Below are 27,488 nucleotides of genomic sequence, written 5' to 3' on the forward strand. Positions count from 1 at the left end.
TCAAGATGCTATACCATAGTGCATGTTGTTTGCAGATGATATTGTGTTGCTTGATGAGACGAAAGAAGGCGTGGAGAGGAAGTTGGAACTATGGAGATAAACTTTAGAATCTAGAGGCTTTAAGTTGAGCCGGAGTAAAACAGAATATTTGGAGTGTAAGTTTAGCGGCGATAGGAGATGGGAGAGTTGTTCAGGCATCAGATTGCTTCCGGTATTTATGATCTATTATCCAAATGGATGGAGAAGTAGATGGAGATGTTGCTCATAAGATTACATCTGGGTGGGCGAAGTGGAAGAGTGCTACGGGTTTCCTTTGTGACCCCGATATGCCTAATAGATTGAAGGGAAAATTCTACCGCACGACAATCAGACCAGCATTGTTATATGGTACGGAGTGTTGGGCAGTGAAACACTGTCACATTCATAAAATGTCGGTGGCGGAGATGCGTATGTTGAGATGGATGTGTGGTCATACGAGAAATGATCGAGTGAATAATGAAATAATTAGGACAAAAGTAGGGGTTACATATATTGAGAATAAAATGAGGGAAAACCGACTAAGGTGGTTAGGCCATGTAAGACGAAGAGCGCTTGATGCGCCGGTTAGGAGGACTGAAGAGTGGCAAAGGGATGTAGTGGTGAGTAGACCTCGCCATGGGCCGATGAGCCCGCCCGCCCGGCCCGAGCCCATGCCCATTTAGCCGGGCCTGGACACATAAAATTAGTGTCAAGCCCGACCCAAGACTGAATAAGCTCGCCTAAAAAATGGGCGGGCTTGGGCTATATAGATACCCGTTGGGCCTTATCTATATATAATAATTTATAAATTTAATTATTTAAATATATAAGTCATATATAAACTTAATTATCTAAGTTCTAACCCTACGCCTCCCTCCTTCACAACAATCAGGATCACTCTCTCTCATCTCCTCACATAAATCTCGCCCCTCTCAACTCAATAACCGACCGCCGCCCCTCCTCAACAACCGACCGCCGCCCCTCCTCAACAACCGACCTCCGCCCCTCAAACACCTCTCAACCGACCGGTATATCGCTCCCCTCCCCTCAATCGTCCCTCAACCACTGCGCGAGAAATCAGTGAGTGATTTCTTTCTATTTCGACCTGGACAGTAGTGTTGAAATGATGAATGGTTTAGATTCTGGTGTCACAGATCTGTATCCCTCTCCTTCTGAATCAGTTATTAAACATCTTCTGATATCTGTCTAATTTCTTACTAGTTATTAATGGTTTAATTTCTTACTAGTTATTAATGGTTTAATTTCTAGTATAAAATATTAATTAATTGTTAGAAGCAGTATGGCCACAAACTTCTAGTATAAAATATCTGTCTAATTACTATACTAATGTACTACTAGTTATTAATCATTTTTTTTATTTATTCTATTCCTAACCCACAAACTTAATTAATGCTTTAATTTCTGCTGAGTAAAGAAAATGTTTGACAGATATCAGTAGTATTAAACATCTTCTGATTCTGATGATGAATGGTTTAATTTCTTACTAGTTATTAAACTGGAACAATCACGTTGGTAAGCTAAATATAATGTCTAATTTGTTTCAGTTTCATTAAAAAAAAAAAATATTTTAGGCCCGAGCCCGACTATATTTGTGTGGGCTTGAGCGGGCGGGCTTGGGATTCCTTTTTTAGGCCCGAGCCCGCCCAAACCCGAGCCCGACTATATTTGTGTGGGCTTGGGCTGGGCTTGGGCTTATCAGATTTGGTCACAAGCCCGATAGGCCCGGCCTAGCCCGGCCTATGCCGAGGTCTAGTGGTGAGGGGTAGGGGGAAGACCTAAGCAAACTTGGAGGAGGGTGATCGAGAGTGATATGAGTTTATTGGGGATTGAGAAAAATATGGTAGTGGATAGGACAGAGTGGAGGGAGAGAATTTGTGTCGCTGACACGACTTGATTTCACGGTTTTATATGATGGTTCATGTTAGCCGACCCCGAATCATTTTGGGACTAAGGCTTTGTTGTTGTTGTTGAAATTTTAATTTTCTGTGATCGATGATCAATTGGTTCAATTCAAGACTCGAACCTAATCTTTGGCTATAATCTTTCTCATACATATTTCTCATCTATTTAATTTTTTCTCGTATTTTATTATTACTTGTTCTTTTCTATTTGTTGCATTCTACAAACCAAAACCCTCCTTTTACTTTTAATTCTTAATCTTGAAAAGTCATAATTCTACCAGTCCTATGGATTCGACCCTACTCCATGTTCACTACAGTTTTTGGATTCCAAGACTAGGTATTTTATATTTGGTGAATTCGACACTCATCAAAATTTGGCACCGTTGTCGGGGACTAGTGTCTTAAGAGAATTGTTTTCATTTTGTGCTTAATAGTTTATGTCGCATTCTTCTCGTACAAGTATACCTACATTTGATCTTTAGATAGAGAAAACTGATCACCAATTAAGGAAGCAAGCAAGAGAAAAGAAAGAACCGAAGTCACCTGGTTTAGGCTTGACAATTGATTCGCCAGAATCAAGTCCATCAGCTAGTGATTCAATAAGTTAATTTGAAGAAGAAATATAAATGTTAGAACAGACTCTCAGAAATTTGGACAATCAGGATACAATCCAACAATCGTTTTGCATTGAATATCCTGAACTTGACGTAAATTTTGAATTGAAATCTGGTTCGATACACTTATTGCTTACTTTTCGTGGTCTTTCAGGTGAAGATCCACACAAGTACCTTAAAGATCTACATATGGTGTGTTCTAGTATGAAACCATGAGATGTCATAGTGGAACAAGTCAAAATGTGTGTCGTTCCATTCTCATTAAAGGGTAAAGCCAAAGACTAGTTGTATTATGTCCCACCTTAATCCATCTTCAAAAGTTACTTCAATCCGAAAAGATATATCTGGAATTCGCCAAATCACTAGAGAAAATCTTCATAAGTATTAGGAGAGGTTCAGTCAATTACGTACCAGCTGTCCTAACCACCAGATAAGTGACCAACTTTTAATTCAATATTATTATGACGGCTGCCTGACAGGAATTTGATAGATGTTGCTAATGGTGGAGCCTTAGCGGATAAGACTCTCACCAAAGCGAGGAATCTAATTACAAGAGTTGATGCAAATGCTCAACAGTTTGTCTCTCGCCAAGATGTGTCTGAAAAGAAAGTGAATGAGGTAAGTAGCTCTTCAATTGAAAAACGACTTGATATTCTTACTTCACTTATGCATAAAGTATTATTGGGAAACACTTAATAAGTGAAAACTTATGGAATTTGTTCGAGTCCCGACCATCCAATTGATGTTCATCACACTCTTCAAGAGGAAGAGCAAGTTAAGGCTATAGGGAACTTTCAAAATCAACAAAGGCGATATGACCCATATGAACTGACTTATAATGTCGGGTGGAGAGATCACCCAAACTTCGGTTATGGTCTAAAGAATAGCAATTTCCAGCAACAAGGTTTCCAACATATACCACAAGCTCCTCCTAAGATAGGTATGACTTTGGAACAAATTGTTACTGTTATAGCTACTTATGTGCAACAATTTCAGCAAAACACTTTGACGTTCCGACAAGATACCAAGACGAGCATCCAAAACTTAGAGAACCAAATGAGTCAGATGGTGACTTCAATAAGCAAGTTGGAATCTCAAGCTTATGGACATCTTCCATCTCAACCTGAGGTGAATCCTAGGAAGAATGTTAGTGCTATCATGTTGAGGAGTGGCAAAAAAGTGCAATCACATGATAAAGCAGTCTCAAAGCAATTTGTGGAAAAAGAAGGAGGCCATGAGGGAAAATAGACAAGACTGAGCGCAACAGAAATATAATTTTTTTTTATCTATTTTTGTCTATTTCCCTTTCCTAAGATCCGTTAATCATTATTTCATATAAAGAGGGATTAAACAAAATACCTTTGGTTTGATGAACTATCTGTTGTTACTAACAAAGTGCCCACGTGGATGCCACGTCAATCACGAACATGAACAAGAAATCAAAACCAAAAGTTAGTAATCAACCAAATAGCAACCAAGTGTAGATTGCCTCTAATGGTATCCACACGAATATAGAAAATGGATGAACGGAGTAAATAATTTAATTGAGTGAGAGACGAGAGAAATCCTATTGCTCTAGATGTGTGTTGTTCAAAATTTACAAGCCAAGAGGGTCTATTTACAGTGTTTCAATTAATTGAATCCCAATTTAATTAGGTTTAGTAAATTAGAATCCTAAACAATTTAGGTATTCTATTTAGATAATTATTCTATTTATTAAACATTATCTTATATCTAATAAAATATATTTAATAAATATTATCCTAACCTCATTAGGATAATTTATTAGGTTAGGAAAATAATAAAGATAAATAATCACATTATATTATCTAACTAATATTATCTCTTTGATTGCTTTAACCATAATATAATCTAATTATAATTATCTAAATAAATCAACTAAAAACCCTAATTAATACACTACATATTTCGACCCCTTTAATGTCCGCCTATTAAATTATTATTCTGTCCTCCGATCTTACTTCATATGTGACCCATTAGGTTCTTACCGAAGTCGTATATGTTTATTTAAATTAATTCAACTAGATCAATTTAATCTTAAACATATAACAGAATGAGTGCGCAAACTGTTTTATCAGAAACGTCTCATTCCCCTAGAGCGATAAGAAGTCAGGTTGATTCTGACGTTTACCTTTCAGTAATAGGTCCAGTATAATTCGATCCTTCATCAACTATATCCTTAGATGAATCTCTGACTACGGAATATGTCAAGTTACATATAATGAGACGTCTATTTTACTTGTTTAGGTAGAATTAACTCTGATTAGATATGTTAAGTGAAATCTCCATTTCTACTCTCAACCCTATCACCTTGTAAGGGTTTCAGTTAATTCTTCCACAAGAGGCCCATGGATATATCTCCTATCTATCAAGAGTGACGAATGCTCAATCCAACATTAACTATTCTGCAATTACTTTATATGATACCCAACCATGCTCTCACACACCTCAGAGCTCCCCCTATAATGGATCGTGCTCGCACAGAATCAAAGCATCACATTCCATAATCCATAATCCAAAATCACTAATTAATGTTTATTTGAGTCTGAGGATTACTTATACCTACTAATACCATCTGAGATGAAACAGGTGACACTAGATAAATCCATCCATCATGTTATCTCAAGTCGAGTCCTCAATTCTAATGAACTCCTTCACCGGATTCATCTAACTGCCTAGATATCTCAATATCTAAAGCTTGTGAGATCAACTTTCTATTCACAACAGTAAATATTATTACATGCAAGTCTCAACAGTATTATGTCAATCCCTATAAATATATTACTTGCCTTAAGGTTGTTTTAAGTTTATCAGTTTTATTATAAAGTTCTGTCTCACTTCATGCTTATATGAACACTTTATGATTACTTAAATAAACTTTGGGATTTCTTTTATTTAACTTGATTAGTTTTGATAAAAGATAAATGCCTTTATATAGTTAAACTTACAATATCTTATAAAACAAATGATAATGAACAATTCATTTACAACTGGTTTATATCCTACAACAATTGACTATAGGACACTAAACCCCAACAACTCCCACTTGGACTAAAGCCAATTGTTTCTAAAGCATTCCCATAAGCGTTCACATGACGATCATGAACCTTTTGGGGTAAGGCATTCTTTAAATGGATCTATAAGATTGTCCCTTTATGGGCACTCTTTTAATTCTCACATCTACTCTTGTTGTTATCTCTCAGAAGAAATAGTAATGACTGAGGTAGTGTTTGGACGTATTATGAGATTGTGGGTCCTTAGCAAGAGCAACAACTCTATTGTTAATCTCATTAATAATATCAGGTACCACACCTAGTTCATTAATGAACTTCCATTCCAAACTTCCTTTTAGCTCCTTCCAAAGATGCTATATACTCTGATTTGATCTTTGGCTCGGTTACGATTTCCTGCTTGGAACTATTCCAGCTAACTGTATCTCTTTCAGAATAAACTTGTATTATGTAAGATCATCTTTATCTATTTGATGACTTGTATTTGAAAGTCTCCAACTTTCAAATTTTCATCTCCATATACCTGGAACATATCTTCAATCATGTTAAGTACTTAAGAATTTTCTTGACAACAATCTAGTGACCATCACTCGGATTGTCCTGTAATCAACTTTTCCATGCTTAAAGCAAAAGTGATGTTAGGTCTAGTGCAAAACGCTTTGAGCACTTTGTCAATGTATGTAAACTGGGAGGGGTCAAGCATTCTTCTCAATCTATCTCTATAGATCGTAATCCTTAAGATATAAGCTGATTCTCCTAAGTCTATTATGGAGAATTTTATCCGATAACCAAAATTTTCACCGATTGCAGCATAGCTACTTCGTTTACCATTTGTAGAATATCATCGACATATAATACTAAGTAAACGACTTGAGCTCCCACTAGTTTACATGTAAAGTCTCACACGAGCTCCCACTAGTTTACATGTACATGTTTACAAAAGTATTCTCATAAGTCGTAGGTTCATCGTCTAACACGAGAACCTCTTCGTCGTCTCCCACTAGAAATCTAAATCTCTTTGTGATTTCATCGGCTCCCACTAGAAATCCAAATCTCTTTGGGATTTGATGAACTCGACTAGACCTATGAGTTAGTAGTGTCACATGTGTCTCATTCTGTGAGACAAATTTGAGTTCCACCATCTCCAACTAGAAATCCAAATTCCTTTGGGATTTGATGAACTCGAATAGACCTACGAGTCAACAATGTCACCGATATCTCATCTTGTGTGACAGATTCAGGTTCCACCATCGCTTCTGCTATTTCAGCCAATCCCTCTCCTTAAACTTCATCAAGTTCAATCACGCTTTCTACTTGTGTTTCTAGATGAAACTCTTTCTCTAGAAGTACATCGTCTTTGGATACTATTACTTTTGATCATCTGGATGATAGAAGTAATATCCTACTTTTCTTTCGAATATCTAATGAAGAAGTATTTATCAAATTTAGGATCTAACTCATCTGATGCTATGTGTTTAACATATGCTGAACACCCCTAAATTCTTATGAAAGATAAACTGGGTTTCTTTCCAATGAACAATTCAAATGGAGTAGAACTGGCGGATTTTGTGGATACTCGGTTAAAGGTAAATAAGGCGGTTTCTAGGGCGTAGACTTAGAACATCTTTGGAAGAAAGGTTGTGCTCATTATGGATCTCACCATATCTAATAGAGTACGATTTCTCCTTTTAGATACACCATTGTGCTGTGGTGTATACAGGGGAGTCCATCGTGAGCGAATCCCATATTCATTTAGATAATTCAGAAAAACATTAGAAATATATACTCCACAATGATCTTATCAAAGCACTATAATATTCTTTCTTGTTTGTTTTTCTTACTTCGTTCCTGAAGTAGTTGAACTTTCTCAAAAGCTTTCTGACTTATGCTTCATCAAGCAGATGTATCCATATCCGATATGTCATCTTATGAAGTTAATGAAGTAACTGAACATTTTTACTTGCGTTGACATATGACCACATACATCTGAATGTTTAGTCCTAGAGTGTTTGATACACATTCTCCTTTATTGCTAAAGGGTGTCTGTGTCATCTTTCCTTTAAACAAGACTTACATGTGCCCATTGATTCAAAATCAATTGAGTATATAAGCCCATCTTGATGCAGCTTAGACATGCGTTCATTGCTTATATGGCCTAGGTGACATTATCACAAGTAAGTTGAATTATCTATCCTTTTAATTCAAATGTAAAAGCACCATCCCGAACCTTCTTCTCGAGAGAGTCTAAGTACTTCTTACAGTTCCTCTCCTATTGGTGGCATTCCCTTTCCGTTTTTTTGCTTTTATTGACTTGGTTTAATGCCCTTGTTCTTCTTGGAATCTTTAGAATTGGGAAACTTCCCTTTTCTCTCGTGAGATCCCTCAATAACAAGTGTTGACATCACTTTCTCTTTCTTAAGATTGGGCTCAACGGACTTGAGCATATTCAAAAGCTCTTTTATAGAGGTTTCTGAGTTATTCTTCTGACAGTTCATGATGAACTTATGAATAAATCTCTAGGAGAGATCATAGAACTAAGTTGACACTTAATTCATTATCCATCACAAATCCAATACTAGAAAGTTTTGGTGATGTAGCCAATCGTCTTGACACAAAGTGCCACAACAGAAGAAGCTTCTTGCATCTTGGAGTGAAACAACAACTTTGCTATCCCATAGCTTTCGCATTTGAGTCTGTTTCTCAAAACCTCCTTCAAGTGCATAACCATGGAATACACATCCATCTGCTCATATTGTCTTTGTAGCTCTAGTGCCATAACTACAAGTATGATACATCCTGTTCGTTCGTCATCTAATTGGTGCTTCCGGTAAACATCAATCTTCTTGACAGGAGCATCATCAACAGGGACATTGGGAATCGATGTATCTTAATACATACCTAATCTTTTCGAACTTCAAAACAATTTTAACAGCGGGTATCAATGTATCCTAATACATACTTAATCATTTCGAAACTTCAAAACAGTTTTGAGGATGCCAAAATAGCCGGTGAAATTTGAACTATTCAATTTGTTATCGGTTAAAATGTTTGTGTAGATCCATTTTAGATATGATGATTCAGAGTATTTACTTTAACTTGAGAGTGAGATAGAGTGACGGATGTTATCCATTTGTTTTAATAAACAATTTAGACATAGGACTTTAAGTTGTTTAAATTGCTCTCACTATTTTTACCAAATTAATAACCCTCTACATTAATTTGAAGAATTTCACAAACTCTTTAGTGAGCTAGGATCCTACCTCATGAAGCTTACCTTGAATAACTCAAACAAGTTCACTCCCCTTAATATGTAGATTCATGTAATCGATCACATCAACTATGTGATTCATAGGTTGTTGGGTTACTAACCACATTAGTAACTAATACATTTTAATATTAATCCCCAACCATCTTGCCTAATAGCTTTAAATAATCCAAACGACTCGCCCAACTATTCTCAGCTACTTTAAGTCGTTAACCTTATATATTTGTGAAAACATTGTTCGTTAATCCAGGTGTTATCTGTTGGTCCCGTGTGATTAGTTCCAAGGGGGGGTTAGGAACTAATGTAACTTTTTTTTGTTTAATTATGCTGACTTAATTAATTCTTTGATTTACTCAACTTAGTTTAGGTCAGCACGGCCGAGAGAAGTAAGACAGCTTTAGTCAGATGCTGACTGGAACTGCTTTACTTGTGAATTGGGAAGTAACACTTGAGGTCAGCTTCCAACTCAGCACCAAGATTACTCAGTGTCAGCTTTTACAATTAATATCCTGAGCAATTTAATCAAGCAACACTTATATAGATATATTGAGAGAGAGTTAGAAATTACTCAGCACGACTTATCCTGGTTCGGCCTCTCCTCCTACGTCCAGTCCCTAAAGTCCCTCCGGGCTTTTTCAATCCAATACTGAGCTCTTTAAAGGTAGAGCACAAACCGTTTACAAGGCAGTTGAATATTCAAGAGTACATTCCTCTATTCGTCTACTCAACTCCTACTAAGTGCTATAACCGAACTGAAGGAAAATAGGCTAACGTATAGCAGCGGAAATATAAAAAATTTAACCTATTTCCATTAACCCCAAGATCCGTTAATCGTTATTTCATATAAAGAGGGATAAAAGAAATACCTTTCAGAAGTTCTATCTACCATTGCAAACGAAGTGCCCACAACTCTTACTTCGAGTTCCCGAGCACAAAACAAAACAATGGAAGATCAAGTTAGAATCAACTGTTTATAACAACCAAAGTAGATTGTCTCTAATTAATCAACACAAGATCAAGGATAAAGAGAAAGAGATGAAAATCAATTGAATGGTAGGAAGCGGTAGAAAATCTCGTCCTCGACCAAGGGGGTCGAAATTCTCTCTCTTAATTTGCCTTAGGGGTGTTTCGAAAATAGCATGTAGGGGAGTATTTATAATCTCTTGTATCTAATCCCTAGTTAGATAGAATTAGGTTACTGAATAAGAATTTAATTCGGAATAGAATTCTTAATTATTATCTATTAATATATCTAAATATAAAAGATAATAATAATAACCTTATTGGATAATAATAGGAGTAATTTTAATCTCATTAAAACTCCTAATTTAATTATCCTTTTATTAATTTAATTCATAATTCTAATCTAATTAGGATTGATAAAATAAAATTAATTATTTATGTACTAATACATAAATTTCGCCCCCCCCCCCCCCTTAATAATTGGGCCTTATTGGGCTCAGTTGGGCTTCCATCAATTAATTAACATTTGTCTCTCTTTTGGGTTCCAAGTCTTATGTGTGACCCATTAGGTTCTTATCGCTTCTAGCCGTATGCAACTATTAAATTAATTTTCAAAGAATTATATTTAATCTTTGCATAACGGAATGATGTACAAAGTATGTGATTAGCAAGTCCGTAATCATTCCCCCAGAGCTATAAGAAGACAGGTTGATTCTGTCGTTGACCTTTCCGTATTAGTTACAGTATAATTCGATCCTTTATCAACTACATCCTTGAACTGAATCTTATGACTATGGATAATGTCAAGTCACATATAGCGAGACATTCGTTTTACTTGTACAGGCCGAGTCAACTCCAATTAGATAGGTTAAGAGAAATCTGCATTTCAATCTTAAGCTATCACCTTGCAAGGATTTAGAGTCAAGTCTTCCACAAGCGATCCATGGACATATCTCCCATTTATCGGGAGTGATAAATGCTCAATCCAATGTATAACTATCCTGCAATTACTTCCTGTGATACCCAACGTCTGCTGTTCACACCCCAGAGTCATCTCTGTTAAGGATCGTGTTACAACAGGATCAAAGCGTCACATTCCGTAATCCAGAATTACTAATTAACATTCCTTTGACTCTGAGGATTACTTATACCTATTAATACCAATGAGATGAACATGTGACAAGGATGAATCTACCCATCCTGTTATCTCAAGCCGGGTCCCCAATCCTAATGAACTTCTTTTCATCGGATCCATGTAACTGTCCAGATATCTGTATATATGAAGCTTGTGAGATCAGCTTTCTGTCGGGACAGAAGACATTGTCACATGCAAGTCTCAACAGTGATATGTTAATCCTAAACATATTACTTGACTTGGGGTGGTTTTAAGTTTATTAGTTTATTATAAAGCTTCGTCTCACTTCATGCTTGTATGAACACTTTACAATCACTTTAAACAAACTTACGGATTTCCTTTTATTAGACTTTATTTAGTCTTTAAAGGGATTGCCTTTATATAGTTATGAAAACATATCTCACTAAAACAAACGATATAAAGAACACTTCATTTACATTAAGTTCGTATCCTAGAACAATTGTCTATAGGACACTAAACCCCAACATACTCCCACTTGGACTAAAGCCAATTGTTTCTACAACTTATCCCAGTAGAAGTTAGATGACGATCATGTACTTTCTGGGTTAAGGGCTTTGTCAACGGATCTGCAACGTTGTCCTCAGTAGGTACTCTTTCTATTCTCATATCTCCTCTTGCCACAATCTCTCTTACAATGTGGTATCGCTTCAGGTAATGCTTGGATGCATTATGAGACCGTGGTTCCTTTTCTTGCGCAATGGCTCCGTTGTTATCACAGTACATTGTAATGGGATTTACAATGTCAGGTACCACACCAAGTTCAGTAATGAACTTCCTAATCCAAACCGCTTCCTTTGCTGCTTCCGCAGCAGCGATATACTCTGACTCGGTCGTAGAGAAAGCTACGCTTCCTTACTTGGAACTCTTCCAGCTGACCGCACCCCCATTCAAGATAAACAGGTATCCTGATTGGGATTTAAAATCGTTCTCATCTGTGAGATGACTTGCATATGAAAATCCTTCTATTTTCAGATCCCCTTCTCCATACACTAGGAACATATCTTTAGTTCTTCTCAAGTACTTAAGAATGTTTTTTACGGCAATCCAGTGCTCGTCTCCCGGATTTCCTTGGTAACGACTCGTTATACTTAATGCGAACGCTACGTCAGGTCTAGTGCATAGCATAGCATACATAATCGAACTGATTGCGCTGGTGTACGGGACTACAGCCATGCGCTTCTTATCATCATCGGTTTTAGGACATTGATGATTGTTTAACTTTACTCCATGTATCATGGGTAAGTTACCTCGTTTCGATTCAAGCATGCTAAACCGCTTTAGCACCTTTTCGATGTATGTAGCCTGTGAAAGACCAAGCAGTCTTCTTGATCTATCTCTGTAGATCTTTATACCAAGTATATAAGCTGCTTCACTAAGGTCTTTCATTGAGAAGTTACCAGATAACCATACTTTTACCGACTGTAGTAGAGCTACGTCATTTCCCATTAATAATATATCGTCCACATATAATATCAGAAATGCAACTGAGCTCCCACTTGATTTCTTGTAAATGCAAGCTTCTTTGCAATTTTGTTCGAAACCAAATTGTTTTATGGTTTCGTCAAAACGCTTGTTCCAGCTTCTTGATGCTTGCTTGAGTCCATAAATGGATCTCTAAAGTTTGCAAACCTTGTTTGCATCCTTTGATATGAAACCTTCAGGTTGCATCATATATACATCCTCAAGCAGGTTTCCGTTTAGGAAAGCTGTTTTCACATCCATTTGCCAAATCTCGTAATCGTAGTGAGCGGCAATAGCGAGCATTATTCTGATTGATTTGGACATAGCCACAGGAGAGAAAGTTTCGTCATAATCAATTCCTTGCTTCTGACGATATCCTTTCGCTACTAACCTAGCTTTGTAGGTGCTAACCTTTCCATCCATGTCAGTCTTCTTTTTGAAGATCCATCTGCACCCAATGGGTTTTATCCCTTCGGGTGGATCAACCAAAGTCCACACTTGGTTGGTGTACATAGAATCCATCTCAGAATCCATAGCTTCAAGCCATGCTTTAGAATATGGACTGTTAAGAGCCTCTTCGTAGTTTTTGGGTTCGTCGTCTAACACGGGAACCTCATCATCATCTCCCACTAGAAAACCATATCTAATAGGGAGTTCACGAACTCTTTGTGTTCTACGAAGGGGTGGCACTTGAGTCTCATCTAATGGGACTGCATCGGGTTCTTCAACCGCTTCTGTTGTTTCAGTCGGTGTTTCTTGTTCTTGAACTTCATCAAGTTCAATCATGCTTCCCTTTTCTGTTTCTTCGAGAAACTCTTTCTCTAAGAAGGTTGCATGCTTGGATACTATTACTTTCTGATCATCTGGATGATAGAAGTAATACCCCACAGTTTCCTTAGGGTATCCAATGAAGAAACACTTATCAGCTTTTGAATCTAGTTTGTCTAACGCTATGCGTTTGACAAATGTTGAACAACCCCATACTCTCATGAATGAGAACACGAGTTTCCTACCAACGAACAATTCATATGGTGTGGAACTAGCGGATTTAGTTGGTACTCAATTTAGGGTGAAGAGGGCAGTTTCTAAGGCATAGCCCCAGAATGTCTTTGGAAGTAATGCTATGCTCATCATGGATCGTACCATATCTAGTAGGGTACGGTTCCTCCTCTCGGATACACCATTGTGTTGTGGTGTATAGGGAGGTGTCTATTGTGAGCATATCCCACATTTAGTTAGATAATTCAGAAAATCATCTGATAGATATTCGCCACCTCGATCAGATCGAAGTGTCTTTATTTTCTTTCCTAATTGATTTTCTACTTCATTCTTGAAGCATTTGAATTTCTTAAAAGCTTCGGACTTGTGCTTCATCAAGTAGATATAACCATATCGGGTATGGTCGTCTATGAAGCTTATGAAGTATCTGAATCCTCCTCTTGCTTGGACTGACATAGGACCGCATACATCGGAATGTATTAATCCTAGAGTGTCTAATACACGCTCACCTTTATTGATAAAGGGTGTCTTTGTCATTTTACCTTTTAAACATGCTTCGCATGTTTCCAATGATTCAGGATCAATTGAATTTATAAGCCCATCTTGATGTAGCTTAAGCATGCGTCTTTTGTTTATATGGCCTAAACGACAAAAAAACAAGTAAGTTGAATTATCTAGCTTATGTCTTTTGGTATCAATTGCGAAAACAGAAATTTTGTCATCTAACACATAAATCTCATTTTGTGATATTCGTGAAAAATAGAAAATCATATAGAAATCGCAATGTTTGTCTTTTATTGAAATATGAAAACCGTCGTCAACAAGACGGCTAATAGAAATAATGTTACGAGACATTTCTGGAACATACAAACAGTTCCCTAATTCTATTACAAGCCCAGAGGGAAAATTTAAAGCATAATCTCCAATGGCGAGGGCGGCAACTCTTGCTCCATTTCCTACTCGCAAGTTTATGCTTCCTATCTTCAGTTCCTAAGTCCGTTTTAGTTCCTATATATTTGTACAAATATGAGATCCACATCCGGTATCAAGTACCCAAGATTCAGACTGTGAAACTGTATTTATTTCAATATAAAACATACCAGATGTTGAAGCACCGCCTTTTCCCTTCTTGAGGGAGGCCAGGTACTCCTTGCAGTTCCTTCTCCAATGCCCGTCTTTACCACAGAAGTGGCACTCTCCTTTGGGCTTATTCACTTCCTTTCCCTTAGCTTTAGTGGGCATGGCCCTCTTGCCTTTCTTGGGATATTTAGGATTGGGAAAATTCCCCTTCCTCTTCTTTAATCCCTCTATGACAAGAGCCGATATTGCCTTGTCTTTCTTCATATTGGGCTCAACTGACTTGAGCATATTTGTAAGCTCTTCAAGAGAGGTTTGCAAGTCATTCATCTGGTAGTTCATGATGAACTGTGAATAACTCTCTGGGAGGGATTGAAGAATTAAGTTTATGCTTAGTTCGTTATCCATCGCGAATCCAATACTAGAAAGTTTGGTAATATAGCCAGTCATCTTGACACAATGTGTCATCACAGATGTGCCCTCTTGCATCCTGCAATGATATAGCAACTTGGATATCTCGTAGCGTTCGCACCTAGTCTGTTTCCCAAACAGCTCCTTAAGGTGCATGATGATGGAATAGGCATCCATTTCCTCATGTTGCCTTTGTAATTCCGGTGTCATCGATGCAAGTATGATGCATCCCGCATGATCGTCATCAGCTTTGTGCTTCTGGTAAGCATCAATTTCTTCGATGGGAGCATCATCAGCTGGGATAGGGGGTATCGTTGTATCAAGTACATACCCTATCTTATCGAACTTCAAAACAATTTTGAGGTTACGAAACCAGTCGGTGAAGTTTGAACCGTTCAACTTGTTATCGGTATGAATGTTTTGCAGATTGGTTTTAGTCATGATTTTAAGAGTGTTTAATTAAACCTGAGAGTGAGAAAGAGTAAACATATGTCATTCATTTGCTTTAAAGTATATCCATCTAAAATTATAGGCCTTTTAGTTTATTTTAGATTGCTCCCACTATTTTGCCAAATTAATAGCCCTCCATATTAATTCGAAGAATTTCACAAATCCTTTAGTGAGCTAGGATCCTAACTCCTGAGATTTCGCCTTGAGTTTGCTCAACAAGCTAGTCTCATTCGTTAGGTAGATTCATGTAATCAATCACATCTTTAATGTGATTCCTAGGTTATTGGGTTACTAACCACATTAGTAACTAATATGCTATTCATATTAATCCCAACCATATTGCCCATTAGTTTATGACAACATGAGTTTGCTCATCCAATTATCATAATCTAATTTAAGTATTACCCCATATTCATGAAAAATGATTTTCGATAATTCAGGTGTTACCATAAGACCCCGAGCTTGAGTTTGCTCAACAACCCAAAGGCCCCCAGTACTGCCGGCTGAATTATAATATTAGGGAGGGGCAACCGATTTTAATAACTTGCTTATTTACTTAACTTTTAATGAGGGATTTTATTTTAAGTCTCATAATCTAACTTAGTCTTGATTTGCTTTAGCATACATCAGACACATACATTGGCGTTATGGACATATCATCTAAATTATTCCGTCGAGCCAGAGACGGAATAAAAGGCCAAACCTAGGGAAATACTAACTATTACATATTTCTCTTTAGGTCCTCCGTCTTCTCCATGACGCCTTGAAATTACATATTAATTTCTATACTACTAAAGAAAACTTCAATTAAATTGAAGGGAATTAGATGAGAGGAGAAATTACAATAGATAGTAGAAAGGCAGGACTCACAAGCCCTATTTTAAAAATACCAAAAGACTAAAAGAGGGTCCAAATATGTCCATAACTCCAAACATGCATAAACTCAATTAAATAAATTTAATTGGTTGATTACATAAGTATTTTATGTAATATTTAGGTTAATCACATTAACTCATCAAATTAACTTTCATCCAATTTTACTTCTAACAGTTTCGTATCTTCTATATTAACCTTTTAGATTAATACAACTATACAAAACTTTAATTATGCACGTCCCAATTATTTTGATTTTAATTCATTTAATACTTTTGATTTACAAATAGGTAAAACAAACTTTTAAATAAATTTTCATTCGATAATAAAAACAGAAAACTATTAATTTCTGAAACATATATATATTTAAAACTAATTTTAAACGATTTTAAATTAAGTGGGTCTCGGGCCGGGCCCGAGGTTGGGCTGTTGACGTTTGGCAGCAGCCCTAGGCGTCTGATCCGCCGCTGCCTTGCGGCAACGGCGGCCAGGCGCTGCGAGCGGTTGCTGCCGCGCGGCAGCAACAACGCGACAGCAGTCGGGTCGTGCCGTGAGGCGCGACCCGAGCTGCTGTCATTTTCTTTTTTTTAAATATATAATTATAAATATATATATATATCAGTTTTAAAACGGTTTTAAAATGATTTTCAGAAAATAGGAAAAACTATTATAGATTTTCCGTTTTATCTTTAGAATAAATAAAACTGATTTTATCAATCTAACCATAAAACTAATAGATTTTGTTATAATGATTATCAACCAAAATTATTAGGAACATGTACATAATCTATTTTAATTAACAATTAATTAAAACTTATTTATCTTTAGAACTAATTAATCAAAACAGTTTTGTTAATTAACCTAACTATAAATATTTATTCAACCTGATTGAAAAACTTCTAAATTTTCATATATGAAATAACGGATTTAACGCAGGCTCTGATACCACTGATGGAAAATAGGCTAACATATAGCAGCGGAAATATAAAAATTTTAACCTATTTCCATTAACCCCAAGATCCGTTAATCGTTATTTCATATAAAGAGAGATAAAAGAAATACCTTTCAGAAGTTCTATCTACCGTTGCAAACGAAGTGCCCACAACTCTTACTTCGAGTTCCCGAGCACAAAACAAAACAATGGAAGATCAAGTTAGAATCAACCGTTTATAACAACCAAAGTAGATTGTCTCTAATTAATCAACACAAGATCAAGGATAAAGAGAAAGAGATGAAAATCAATTGAACGGTAGGAAATCTCGTCTTCGAGCAAGGGGGTCGAAATTCTCTCTCTTAATTTGCCTTAGGGGTGTTTCGAAAATAGCATGTAGGGGAGTATTTATAATCTCTTGTATCTAATCCCTAGTTAGGTAGAATTAGGTTACTGAATAAGAATTTAATTCGGAATAGAATTCTTAATTATTATCTATTAATATATCTAAATATAAAAAATAATAATAATAACCTTATTGGATAATAATAATAGGAGTAATTTTAATCTCATTAAAACTCCTAATTTAATTATCATTTTATTAATTTAATTCATAATTCTAATCTAATTAGGATTGATAAAATCAAATTAATTATTTATGTACTAATACATAAATTTCGCCCCCCTTAATAATTGGGCCTTATTGGGCTCAGTTGGGCTTCCATCAATTAATTAACATCTGTCTCTCTTTTGGGTTCCAAGTCTTATGTGTGACCCATTAGGTTCTTATCGCTTCTAGCCGTATGCAACTATTAAATTAATTTTCAAAGAATTATATTTAATCTTTGCATAACGGAACGATGTACAAAGTATGTGATTAGCAAGTCCGTAATCATTCCCCCAGAGCTATAAGAAGACATGTTGATTCTGTCGTTGACCTTTCCGTATTAGTTACAGTATAATTCGATCCTTTATCAACTACATCCTTGTACTGAATCTTATGACTATGGCTAATGTCAAGTCACATATAGCGAGACGTTCGTTTTACTTGTACAGGCCGAGTCAACTCCAATTAGATAGGTTAAGAGAAATCTGCATTTCAATCTTAAGCTATCACCTTGCAAGGATTTAGAGTCAAGTCTTCCACAAGCGATCCATGGACATATCTCCCATTTATCGGGAGTGATAAATGCTCAATCCAATGTATAACTATCCTGCAATTACTTCCTGTGATACCCAACGTCTGCTGTTCAGACCCCAGAGTCATCTCTGTTAAGGATTGTGTTACAACAGGATCAAAGCGTCACATTCCGTAATCTAGAATTACTAATTAACATTCCTTTGAGTCTGTGGATTACTTATACCTATTAATACCAATGAGATGAACAAGTGACAAAGATGAATCTACTCATCCTGTTATCTCAAGTCGGGTCCCCAATCCTAATGAACTTCTTTTCATTGGATCCATGTAACTGTCCAGATATCTGTATATATGAAGCTTGTGAGATCAGCTTTCTGTCGGGACAGAAGACATTGTCACATGCAAGTCTCAACAGTGATATGTTAATCCTAAACACATTACTTGACTTGGGGTGGTTTTAAGTTTATTAGTTTATTATAAAGCTTCGTCTCACTTCATGCTTGTATGAACACTTTACAATCACTTTAAACAAACTTACGGATTTCCTTTTATTAGACTTTATTTAGTCTTTAAAGGGATTGCCGTTATATAGTTATGAAAACATATCTCATTAACTAATGAACTACTTTTCATCGGATCCATGTAACTGTCCAGATATCTGTATATATAAAGCTTGTGAGATCAGCTTTCTGTCGGACAGAAGACATTGTTACATGCAAGTCTCAACAGTGATATATCAATCCTAAACATATCACTTGACTTGGGGTGGTTTTAAGTTTATTAGTTTATTATAAAGTTTTGTCTCACTTCATGCTTGTATGAACACTTTATAATCACTTTAAAACAAACTTACGGATTTCCTTTTATTAGACTTTATTTAGTGCTTTAAAAGGGATTGCCTTTATATAGTTATAAAACTTATATCTCATTAAAACAAATGATATAAAGAACAATTCATTTATATTAAGTTTGTATCGTAGAACAATTGTCTATAGGACACTAAACCCCAACATACTCCCACTTGAACTAAAGCCAATTGTTTCTAAAACTTATCCCAGTAGAAGTTAAATGACGATCATGTACTTTCTGGGTTAAGGGCTTTGTCAACGGATCTGCAACGTTGTCCTCTGTAGGTACTCTTTCTATTCTCACATCTCCTCTAGCCACAATCTCTCTTATGATGTGGTATCACTTAAGGTAATGCTTGGACGCATTATGAGACCGTGGTTCCTTTGCTTGCGCAATGGCTCTATTGTTATCACAATACAGTGTAATGGGATTTACAATGTCAGGCACCACACCAAGTTCTGTAATGAACTTTCTAATCCAAACCGATTCCTTTGCTGCTTCCGCAGCTGCGATATACTCTGACTCGGTCGTAGAGAAAGCTACGCTTCCCTGCTTGGAACTCTTCCAACTGACCGCGCCCCCATTCAAGATAAACAGGTATCCTGATTGGGATTTAAAATCATTCTCATCTGTGAGATGACTTGCGTCTGAAAATCCTTCTATTTTCAGATCACCTTCTCCGTACACTAGGAACATATCTTTAGTTCTTCTCAAGTACTTAAGAATGTTCTTGACGGCAATCCAATGCCCGTCTCCCGGATTCCCTTGGTAACGACTCGTTACAGATAACGCGAACGTTACGTCAGGTCTAGTGCATAGCATAGCATACATAATCGAACCGATTGCGCTGGCGTACGGGACTACAGCCATGCTTCTTTTGTCATCATCGGTTTTAGGACATTGATTATTGTTTAACTTTACTCCATGTAGCATGGGTAAGTTACCTCGTTTCGATTCAAGCATGCTAAACCGATTTAGCACCTTTTCAATGTATGTAGCCTGTGAAAGACCAAGCAGTCTTCTCGATCTATCTCTGTAGATCTTTATACCAAGTATATAAGCTGCTTCACTAAGGTCTTTCATTGAGAAGTTACCAGATAACCATACTTTTACCGACTGTAGTAGAGCAATGTCATTTCCCATTAATAATTTATCGTCCACATATAGTATGAGAAATGCTATAGAGCTCCCACTTGCTTTCTTGTAAATGCAAGCTTCTTCGCAATTTTGTTCGAAACCAAATTGTTTTATGGTCTCGTCAAAACGCTTATTCCAGCTTCTTGATGCTTGCTTGAGTTCATAAATGGATCTCTAAAGTTTGCAAACTTTATTTGCATCCTTCGATATGAAACCTTCAGGCTGCATCATATATACATCCTCAAGCAGGTTTCCATTTAGGAAAGCTATTTTCACATCCATTTGCCAAATCTCATAATCGAAGTGAGCGGAAATTGCAAGCATGATTCTGATTGATTTGGACATAGCCACAGGAGAGAAAGTTTCGTCATAATCAATTCCTTGCTTCTGACGATATCCTTTCGTTACTAACCTAGCTTTGTAGGTGCTAACCTTTCCATCCATGTCTGTCTTCTTTTTAAAGATCCATCTGCACCCAATGGGTATTATCCCTTCGGGTGGATCAACCAAAGTCCACACTTGGTTAGTATACATGGAATCCATTTCAGAATCCATGGCCTCAAGCCATGCTTTAGAATCTGGACTAGTAAGAGCCTCTTCGTAGTTTTCGGGTTCGTCGTCTAACACGGGAACCTCATTATCATCTCCCACTAGAAAACCATATCTAACTGGGAGTTCACAAACTCTTTGTGATCTACTAATAGGTGGCACTGGAGTCTCATCTAATGGGACTTCTTCGGGTACCTGATGCGGCGTAGGATCTAGGTAGAGTTTTCTAATGACTAAATGTGTATTGCGGTGAATGTGCTATGAATATGGATGTGATCTTTTAAATGTTCTAACTCCACTAGACACTACGACTACTTAGGGGCAAGTGTACCCCGTCGTATCAAGTAATAATCCGGTTAAGACCGGGTATCGAATCCACGGGATTTATAATTACAAGTATTAGACGACTCGGTTTCGTATGTTATTTAAGCGGTGATTACTTTGGGGTGAAGTAAGACGCAACTACACACTATTCCTAACTATTGGCGACACAGATTTATGTAGCTAAAACCCTATGAAGTATGATGAATAACGATAAGTTATAACCACGATAAATAACGACTCTAAATGTATACGGATAATAATTTACTCTTGTAAAGATGACTAAGTGTAGTAGGACCGACCCATGAAGCACTTAGACTACGTGATTCCTAGTCAAGGCGTGTCTAATGCGGGGGAATTAGAAACTAGGGCCCGTAAGTTCCGTGGCTTGTCAATTCCTACGGTTTCCAGTTTGTCACTTCCGGTAAGGCAACACCTATATAACTCCCTAAGGATAGCCCGAATGGCAGCGGAAATCGCGTTCTCCTACACAATAATCAATTACGAATATCAAAACAAGTAATAAACATTAACACGTAAAGGGAAATAGAGATTATGAATCATAAATTATAAATATGGAAAGTGAATAGATGAAATACAACCAAGCCTAGTACATAGGAAGAGTACAAGCTAATTAGCAGGTAAAAAGGGAGAATCCGCCCTTGGAACTAGCTAACCGGACTCAAAGCCGTCTCCTAGGTCGTGGAGGTGGAACTCTCGAGCTTGGTGACGAGTGGTGGAACGGAACTTCGATGGAACGCCGGAACAACCGAACAAGCTCTCGAGGGGGAGAGTTTAACTACAAAATCTGAATCTAAATTACAATAATCAAAAGAGTATAGTTTTGCTCTCTAGTGTGTAATTGGTATCAAATGGAGTTCAAGAGCTTCCTATTTATAAACATCAAGCAAGGGCAATGTTGTGACTTCACAAAGCACAAGTATGGAGCAACATTATTTGGTGCAGAAATCCCATGATACGCCCCGCGTAAGGTGGTCTACGCCCCGCGTAAGTGCCCATTCCGTCAGAAATCTCATGCATGTGGACCAATTCCATGTCTTGTTGTCTCAAGCATGCCCTGCGTAGCTGAAGTACGCCCCGCGTGTTTAAGTCTCTGAAGTTTTATTGCTTGAATTGGAGCTTTTACGCCGTGCGTAGCTGAAGCACGCCCCGCGTAAATGAGTCTTTGAGTTTTTATCATTGAGGAATTGCCTGGTACGCCTCGCGTGTATGGTGATACGCCTCGCGTACGAAGAGTTGACTGATGCTCGTAAAATATATAGCATTTAATAGGACAAGTGTATCCTATCGCAACAAGTAATATTGTGCTAAGCACGAGATCGAACCACAAAGACTATTTGTTATAACTAGCAAATCTACCTAGAATGATCTAATTGTTTAAAGGGTTGGATAAATGTTTGGGTTTTTGATAAGTAACTAACTAATTGAAAGCAATAAAGATAACAAAATAAGGTGAACAATTGACAGGGTAGAGTGTGAATTAATGGAAGGTACAATCTAGGATGAGGAATCCTTTGATTAAATCCTATGTATGATTTTAGGGGGTTCAGGTTTATATTTTTGGTATCTATTTGACGGTAATCACCCTAACAATAAATATGAATGTGATCAAGATCCATATAACCTATTTACATGCATTTGGTTAATAGCTTGGTTAGGCAATATAACCTAGGTCATGCAAAGCATTAGGTTCTATGGTGATTAAGACTAAAGTCGTAGCCCATGCACGAAGCCGCACTCCTAGTGTCCTAGCGAGGTCAATTCATACAAATTCAGACTAGATAATCTCATGTCGGTCTCATATCTATCTATAATCCTATCTCCTGTCGGTCTCAAGGCATTAAGCATGCATAAATCAATCAATCAATAGAAATCATATAAACCCTGGATCCCTAATCATACATAATCATACAATCAATCTCATCCCCATCCCAGATTGGATGGGGATCAGTTCATAGACAAACCAATCATAGAGAAAGGACAATAGGAACAATGGAAAAAGAGCTTCAATAGATTATAAAAGTAAAAGATAAAAGGGTAAGAGAGAAGAAATCTAGAACCTGTTTGTCTGATTCAATTACACAATAGAAGATCTAGCGCTTCTCCCATCAATTGTTCTTGAAAGAAATAAATACTGAAAATAAACCTAATCTAGAAAGCAAGGAAATAAAAAGCTAAAATTCTACATTACGACGGCTCCCTATTGAATCCGTCCCCGAATAACTGAGAGTAGCTCCCTATTTATAGAGATAGGTGAAACCCTAGGTCTCCCGGGGGTACAATAGTCATTTCCCACATTTAAAAGGGTTTTTTAGGCAAAAAGATTCGACATTCCAGCAAGGGAGAGACGTTTTTGCGCCTCTCCCGCCTCGTCTCGTCGAGACAGGCAGTGTCTCGTCGAGACGAGGACCTGTCTCGCCGAGACGCTTTTGTGTCTCGTCGAGACAAGTGCCAAAATGGGGCAGAACTCTGGTTTTTATCCTTTTTGGTCCCTGGGCTTCCGAAATATGCTCTAATGGTCCCTGGCGAGTCCCAAAAGTGCTCTGACGGTCTCTGAATAGTCCGGAATTGCTCCAAAAGGCTTGGGTCTGGGCTGCCTTTTAGCGTGTCGCGACCGAGATAATGAGAATCTCGGTCGCGACAGACACTCTGTGTCACTTCCTTATTTTGATTCCAAAATCTCTGGCGCGGCCTCTGAAATCTCGTACGCGTCTTTTACTAAAAACATGATTTCTTACTCGTTTTTTCTCGTTTTAGCTCCTATTTGGATTTTTCCAAATAATTAACACATTGCACATAAGTAACAAATACCAACGTAAAATCTTAACAAAATAATATAATTAATATATATTTTACATGAAATTGAATACATTTATGCATGCTAATTTAGGTATATTTTGGGCTTATATCACCTCGCTAGGACACTAGGAGTGCGGCTTTGTATCTAGGCTACGGCTTTAGACTTAATCACCAAAGAAACCAATGCTTTGCATGACCTAGGTTATATTGCCTAACCAAGCCATTAATCGAATGCATGTAAATAGATTATATAGGTCTTGATCACATTCATATTACTTATTAGGGTGATTACCGTCAATAGATAGCAAGAATATAAGCCTAAATCCCTTAAATCACACATAGGAATTAATCAAGGGATCTCACATTCTAGATTGTACCTATCATTATTTCACCAAACTTTACCATGTTAATTGTTTACTTTATAATTTCAATCCATTTAGTTAATTACTCAACCCAATTTTATTCAACCCTCTTAATAATTAGTTCAACTTAATTAGATTTATCAATTTGTAACGAATAGTCCTTGTGTTCGATCTCATGCTTAGCACAGTATTACTTGTTGCGATAGGATACACTTGTCCTGTTAACTACTATATATTTTACAAGCATCACCAATCTCTTGGAGTGAGTATCATTACTGCTACAAATTCTGGATCGAATGCTAGTTTAGTTTTTACTTCAAAGGGACATTCAAGATCCGCCTATTGGTCTTTGCTAGAAGCCAATTTAGCCAGATGATCTGCTTATGTATTAGACCCCCTAAGTACATGGATCATCTCCCACTTCACTTCCTTGCTCTCTAAGTGATTTAGGATCCGCTAAGCTTCTTCTACGTAGTTAACCAAAGTTTCATCTTTGACACTAAAGTTTTTGATCATCTGATTGACCATCAGCTTAGAATCACTATAGATCACGACTCGTTCTTGTGTAATTTTCTTCAACAGGCGAAGCCCAAGAATCAAAGCTTCATATTCAGCGCCATTGTTTGTCGCCGGGAAATCTAGTTTGGCCGCATAATGTATTTTCATATATTCCGGGGCCTTGATCACAACTCCAATCCCAGCACCTTCGGCCGATGATGCGCCATCAGTGTGCATGGTCCATTCTTCCTGTTTCTCCTTCAGAGGGTTAATATTTTCCTCAGTGAATTCGTTTATGAAATCCGCCAACACTTGGCTTTTAAGAGCGGATCTGCCCTCATAGCGAACATCGAATTCACCGAGACGGATAGACCACTCCATCAACCTGCCGGAAGTCTTTGGTTTCTGCAATACCTTTCTCATTGGTATGTTAGTCCTAACAATGATTGTGTGCGCCTGAAAGTAGGGCCTGAGGTGAATGGAAGTTATGACGACCGCCAACGCCATCTTATCCAATCTTGAGTACCAGGTTTCAGCATCTTTCAAAACTTTGCTGACATAGTAAATTGGATATTGCTGACCCTCTTCTTCTCTTATCATCACCATACATATTGTTTTATCCGTAACGGAAACGTATATATACAGGTCCTCCCCTTTAAGGGGTCTGCTCATTAGAGGCGGTTCCGCAAGGAAACGTTTGATGCCTTCAAAGGCCTGCTTATAGTCTTCAGTCCATTCAAACGCCTTCTGCTTTTTTATCACTTCGTAGAATGGAAGGCATCTTCGGGTGCAACATGAAATGAATCTCCTAAGGGCTATGATCCGCCCATTGAGGCGTTGTACTTCTCTAACGTTCTAGGGAGCTTTCATGTCCAGTACGGCTTTGACCTTATCAGGATTGGCGCCTACTCCTTTCTGACTGATCATATTGTAAATACTCATTTTTGTCCGGATCAATTTTTAAGTTTTTAATAAATTTCACTCAAAATTTGAACAATTCATGAATTATCCAGAATATATGGTATTATCTCGAAAATAATTTATTGGGGAAAAATTGTGCTATTAAGGCTAATTTGTCATATTTCGGTATAAATCGGTAAAAATATCAATTATATTCAAAATGCGACTTAATAGAATTAAGGTATAATTTTAACTTATTATGAATTTTATTCGAGATATGTTCCTCGTATTTTGAATAAAATTGAATTTGCTTGAATTCGAGTTATAATTTATTAATTAAGATTCATATGTCAATCAATCGAATTAACATTTCAATACTTATTTATTTGTTCTAAACTATATTTAGAAATGCCTATAGTCTGAATTGTGAATTATGATGTAACATAGTATATTAAAGTTAAAGTTAATATTGACTTTGGTTACGATTTATATTATAATTAAACGTTTAGAATATAGTCTATTTCTAAATAACGAATTATGACAATCAATAAATTAACGGCAATTGAACGCTTAAAATGGAATTTTTGGTAATAAATAAATATTGCATTATTAATATAAATATTTCTCTTATTATTTTTATTTTTTACAGTAATTTTGACGGATCCAAAGACCCGCTCGTCAATGTCTAAGATACCAGGAAATTCTCGCTTTAAAATTGAAGGCAATTTTATGTCCTGAAAAGAAAGATCAAAATGCACACTCGACTCAAGAATATTCTAAAAATTGATCAAATCTTATTCAAGTGACTGAGTTATCTCATTGCGGTACAAGCAACAAATCGGAAGTTCGGAGAATTATTCGTATGAGTCCAACAAAATCCAAAGCACAGGTAATTGCCAGTCCAAGTCTGATTCCAAAGCACGGGTAATTGTTAGTTCAAGACCGATATATTCCCAAAGCACGAGTAACTATCAGTTCAAGTCTAATAAATTTCAAAGCTCGAGATTTTGTCCGTACAAGTCCAACAGAGTCTGCTCGGGTCAGAAATAATTCAAATTCAATCCGGGTTCACGTCAAATTCAGGTCAGAATTCAGTCCAACAGCGTGAGTCCGCGAAAAATCACAATTACAGGGACCAAATGGCATTTTTGCCAAAAAGCTCAATAATTCAGCTGATTTGCCGGAGGCTTCTCGACAGTGAACAGATGCATAGGCAAATAGACATAAGGTTACAGTAGGAAATGGGAAAAATGATGGAACTCAATAATTCACAAAATAGGAGAGGTTCATCACTATAAGAAAAAAAACGAAAAAACACTGTAAAAAGAAAAGGGATTTTGTAAAAAACTTCATCACTGTAATAGGAAAAGCTTCACTGTAACAGGAGTGAAGGAGCAAGAACAACATTGTAATAAGCATTCAATCAATCAAAGAGCAAGGGTAATATATTTCTAATCCATTCCCACATATATACATATCATAATTGTATCACTGCTTTTTTTTTTATAATCTCATTTTATCACGTAAATCAACCAAGTAGTAACTGTAACTCACACCCGTTCCCGAGCACGCTAAACGGAGAACCGAAACACCCTCCAGAGCCGATAACGGCTCTGGTTGCGTTCTCGGAATCCGTTTGGAGGTCACAGGAAACCATCTCCACACAAAACTAAACTCAGGCAAGTAAGAATGGACTATAACAGTAGGAATAGCCAAAATCGAACCCACACAGCCAAGCA

General features: G+C 37.0%; 1 long non-coding RNA gene across 1 annotated transcript; it reads left to right on the forward strand.

The window, feature by feature from the left end:
- The first annotated feature begins 887 nt into the window (after window positions 1-887).
- On the forward strand, window positions 888-26,814 carry LOC136233923 (uncharacterized). The gene is made up of 3 exons (XR_010690987.1): window positions 888-1,098; window positions 2,709-3,172; window positions 26,399-26,814. It is a non-coding gene; the product is annotated as an uncharacterized lncRNA (long non-coding RNA).
- The last annotated feature ends 674 nt before the right edge of the window (window positions 26,815-27,488 follow it).

This window comes from Euphorbia lathyris, chromosome 6, assembly GCF_963576675.1.
Source record: "Euphorbia lathyris chromosome 6, ddEupLath1.1, whole genome shotgun sequence".
Classification (NCBI taxonomy): Eukaryota; Viridiplantae; Streptophyta; class Magnoliopsida; order Malpighiales; family Euphorbiaceae; genus Euphorbia; species Euphorbia lathyris.